We start from the raw sequence: 5,561 nt of genomic DNA on the forward strand, positions 1-5,561 counted from the left end.
GACTCCACCATGGAACAGCCCTACATGCCGAGGAAAAGACCGTTTTACCAATGTGAACCTAGGCAGCCGCAAGTATGCTCTTAGTGAACATATCTAGCATATCGTTTATATCCGTAGAAATGATCAAAGATGATAAGTATGCTTCGGAGAGAGGGTTAAACTCAGGCCAGTTTGCATTTTTTATTTGCCAGAAGCTTTTGGCAACAGTTTCTTTATTATAAGGATTGGATATAATAATAGGAAAGTGGTCGCTATCATGTAGGTCATCGGAAAAGTGCAGTTTTAGGTTCACAGAAGCTGACGTCAATAGCAGAAAAGGAACCTGAGATGTTAAAGTGAGTTTTGGATTCAGTATTTAACAGACAGATACCAGTTGAATTTATGACTTTTTCTATTGTGTTGTCTCTAGTGCGAGTTTGGGTGGCGCCCCACATAGTATGATGTGCATAAAGTCTCCAACAAGAATGTGTGGTTGGGGAAGCTGACGAATTAGGTCTGTTAACTCTTTTTCATCAAGGGGGTAGTCCGGTGGAATGTATATACTGCAAATGGTTTATTGGGGCACCAAGTAGTTATAGCTACTACTTCAAGGTTTGTTGATAATGGGAGGTAGGATGAGTATATGTCGCTGGATACAAATATTGAAGTACCGCCACTGACTCTTATTCAGTTGGTACGGATGTAATGATATCCTTCAAAGTTTCTCAAATTGCGTTTATGATCAATTTTGAAGTTGGTTTCTTGGAGACAAAGGAAGTCAGGTTTATGGGAGGAAATGATTTTCTGAATTCTTTCTAGTCCAGGATAAAATCCTGGATGAGTATTCTTTTGGTTGGAGATATAAGCCGATAGGGTTCAAATTGGAATTAACTAGGATACTTTGGTTGGTTTTTAGAAGTTCGTCGACTTGAGTCGTCGATGATAAATAAATGCATATGCGTCCGTGTGATATTCTGGATGCGAAAATGACATTTTTAGGAGAGACGATGCTACCTATTGATTTAATGTAGTCAAATAGTACAGTGATGGGGATAGAAGGCATAATGTTGGCCTGATTTCGTGAGGGCACAGAAGGGGGTGGGGATTTTGCTGAGGTAGCTGCAGAATATAATAAAGGTGGAGAGATATTATTTGGATTGGTTTTTGGTAGTGAGGGAAGGTTAGACATATTGCTGTGATCTTGGTTGCCAAAATCACAGTCAATAGTTGAAAAAAAAATAAGAAAAACGGATCAAATATATAAATAAATCTCAGCTCGAGAAAAACCAAACAGTCTGGGTCTCAGTGATTGGCCTATTGATATCCGAATACATAAATAATTTTAAAGTATATTTACCAAATTCTATGATAAAAACGCTGCTTCAACAATTTGTGGTATCACATTTTAATTATAACAAAAAGCGAAGAATTTATTATTGTTGGGATTTAACTTAACGATATGAAAATAACGAGGTATATAGAAAGAATGTATATTAATTTATTATCACCTTCAATGCCCTCCTCTATCACCTTCAACATACCCAAATATTGATCGTTTCAATTAATCATATTTATTTTTTTTAATAAGTTTAAGTCATTTTCAATAGCATGCAAATTTTTTTGTTTCTTGTTGTTCAAATATGAAGATTGTAGGCACCAGCTTTGTGCACACTTTTCGCGTGTTGAAATTTTCACGTTAAATTTGTCAAACACATTTTTCCTCAATTCCTATAGATTCAGCAATCGCACGAATACTTAGCCGATGGTTAGATCGTGCAAATTACCAAATTTTTCGATATTTTCATCAGTTTTTGACATAAATCATCTTCTCGGTCATCGCGAAAACGCTTAAACCACTCAAAAACACGTGAACCCCTCAAACATTATTAACATACACTTATTTCAATGAATCATAAGTTTGAGTTGCAGTTTTTCCAAGTTTCATGAGATATTTCGCAAAAATCCGGTGCTTTATTGTTACGTCGATCATTTTTATGGCAAAAAAACACATACAAACGAAAGCCACGGCTACCCTAGTTTATTTACAAACCCGGTAGACATCTCATTCGAAAGAGTAGCCTTAAAGATAAACAGCTGACTTTGGCACATGCCTACTTTTTCTATGGTAATGCTAGATTTTTCACTTAATAGCCACACCCCGTATGTCGTCCAGGACTAAGCATTCTAAACAGACCCATCATATCGCGCTGATATCGTTAAAATTTTCATATTTTTCAAGTATTGTGTTGCAGCTATGGGTGAAACAAATGATTGAATTTAGAAACGACGTTGTTAATTAATTTAATTTAGTGGAATCTAATCTTGTATTCGAAACATAAATCCAGGATTATAATGAAAACAAATTACATACTGGCTAGAAATGTAAGATGGATGTGAGGAATAATATTAAACGGAAACTAATAAGTAAAGTACTGTAATGTTTCACCGCTAATTTTTCTTGTTCAATTCTTAATTGAGCTCTTCTTGGCCTATCTTCTTTCATTTTTGTATGATTGTGTTCGTGTCTTTCCACGGAAGTTTTTGGCCCTTATTCATTCCATCTTTCTATTCTTCTTGACTTGCTTCGCCTTTCTTAATTTCTACCCCCTCCTATTTCTTTCATCATCTTAATCAAATCCTCCATTTTAGCTCAATCACTTTTGGTAACTGGCATAAATTCAACTCACTGCAATCTCAAATATTCTCGAACTTTCTCCAAAGCCTAATATTTGTCTTCTTGTTCGATGTATAATCCGTCGGTGAAAATAATTTGGTATCTCTTCTTGTTTCCAAATAGAATAATCTAGAATTCTCTCGAAAATCACTTATTCACCTTCCTTTCAAATGTACATACCAACCTTGCTTCAAAGTCGGTTAAGATCCAACTTCAAAATTCGCTGTAAACTTCGTCGCGACAAGTAGATCGCTTCCGTGTCTGTGGTCCTAGACGTTCTTGGACACCTTTTTGCTGGTGGTTTAAACGTGCAACCAGTCTCTTCAAAATGCTTAACCCATATTTTAATTAAATTTGCACTCGGAGCTTCATTAATGTGTGACTCATGTCTACTAAAACTACGCAACTATCCAACCACGCTAGGCTCCCCCCGCCCACGCACCGTGTACCTCGCGAAAAAAGATATGCACGTTCTATTGCGCCACCCTGTACTATCCTAAATAACTATTATTTAATCGGCTGTAACTCAAAAAGATTCGCTGGAGATTGCAATTTTTTAATCTATTCCGTATTGTTCTTTATTTCACTCTAGATATTGTAACGCCCAGATATTTGAAGTCAAACTCACACATTGAACAATATTGATAACTCTACAGAATTTTAGTTCACATAGTTTCATATACTATAATAATTTTCCTGTTTCTGAATTTTAAACCAGCTCATTGTTATCAAAAAGTGCATTCCACCTCAATTTCTAATTTCCCTACCGTTGGTAAACAAGCAAATTCAAAAAGAGTAAAAAATAAAACCTTTATTCACAGCCAACTTTGTTTTAACGCTCAGGTGACATTGCATGCCACGTCGCCGTCGATATTGCAAACTTCAAATTTTTTTCACAAAAAATTCTGATTACTTATGGGCATGCACAAATATCGCACAGAGTTGCACTAAAATGCATCCGTATGGTTGGATTGACATGATCGACTCACAAAAGTTGAAACAGCAAAAAATTTAATCGGGTTGGTAAAAACTTCATCGGAGTGTAAGGGATTGTGCATCGAGTTGTGTTCTTCATTATTATTTTTAGTTTGTTCACTAAAAGGCCATCTGTTTACAAATACTCATTCCAATTATTATAACCAAGACGAATAAAAAGAACATTTCAAACGAATATGAGACTTACAGAAAATACTATTCATTACCACTACAATTGACGCGCATTTCAATAAACAAGTCATTTTAAGATATCGAAGGTATCGGAACATGCCTATAACAATTGAGTGATGTTTGTGTGATGATTGTAAATTGTTTTTTTAATAAGAATATCATCAACAAAAACTTCCACTACTTTTCATTCGGTGTTACCAGCTTTTGTGATTTTCATGAATACTTGAGGTTATTGATGAATATTTCTCTGTAATTGACTTTATACATAGTATCTGTAAATTCCAATTAAAACTTTTTTATGTGAAGATGTATTGATAGGTAATGTATTTTAATAGCAATCAAAACAACATATAGTCCAGGAGCTGTCAATATAAAAAGTCCCCTCATACCATGCATGTAATTTTTTTATGAAAATTGATAGTTCAAAACTATAGGAATTGAAAAAGCGAGGTTTGCATGGATTTGCAAAAAAAAGCCGATAAATGTTTTCTCTCAAGGTAAAAAATGGTTTACCTAAACTGTAATCGATAAAAAATTTCATTCATTCGAAAAAAAATTTCGCAAGTCAATTTTTTTGGCCGGGAGAATCAAACAAGCCTTTTTTAAAGTTTGTGATGGGGGAGGAAATTTCTCTCTCAGTACGTAACATGATTTTTTTTGTCATTATAATGTCTTTAGGATCATCTTGATTTGCTGGCTCAGAAACGGCTGGAAATATCCAACAAACCAACTTAAAATCCATTGACTCCGAACTCACTTTCGATAGATAGAATTATAGTCAATGAATTTAATCTAGAATAAATGTTTTTCTGTGGAAATACTATTGTTCCATAATGATTATTATTTGTACTTACGATTTGCGAAAAAACAAGTGCTTCGAAATGCGTGTGAAAAACTTTTGTAAGATTCGATTCGTCTTGAAAGACCGATACAGTCGATTATTGCTTTTCAGTTTCGAGTTCATATGCATAGAACCATGATTCGTCGCCTTGTATAGACGTCTTTTGAAGCACCACGATTGAATTTTTGCAACATTTCTTTGCACTAATCACCACGAACTGTTTTCAAGCGATTGTCGGTATCCAACGCAAACATATCTTTTTGAATCCCATCAATAGCCCAAAAAACAAAACGCATTTTCAACGTTTGACCAATCGAAGAAGTAAGTAAATCTCATGATTTCGTCTTTGAAAACCTCAAACAAAGTAGAAGAAACAAGTTAATTGGCGTTGAGATGATTTTTCTCATAATTTTTGTCTTTGCATCGGCTGAAAACATTGCTCTTCCATTTCAAGACCATCCATCTCCATGTTAACAGTATGAAGAAACATTGTTCTACAAACTCTTAGTCGTTGATCTTGTAATTTTAGATAATAGATCTCAACTTTAAAATCTTGAATCGGTAGATTTATTCCATAGAAAACATATTTTTGTTGCACGGATATATCGCCGAAGACACAATACAAAATATGGCGTTAATCATGGAGTTAGCCGCGTAATTTGAATTATATGGATTTGGCTGTTTTACGCATCACATTTTTTTGCCTATTTAACAATTTAATTGAGTTTAACTAGTTTTACACGTCCATGTGCTTTGTTTTTCTCTTGCGGATAGTATAAAAATGTCATTTTGTACCAAAAGTGGAGTTAACAGGCTTACAGTCTTAGCCGACGATATACGAAATAGTTTCATTTGTATCTTAATTGCAAGTGATTTGATACATTTCATAATTATAGCCAA

This window comes from Diorhabda sublineata, chromosome 9, assembly GCF_026230105.1.
Source record: "Diorhabda sublineata isolate icDioSubl1.1 chromosome 9, icDioSubl1.1, whole genome shotgun sequence".
Taxonomy (NCBI): Eukaryota; Metazoa; Arthropoda; class Insecta; order Coleoptera; family Chrysomelidae; genus Diorhabda; species Diorhabda sublineata.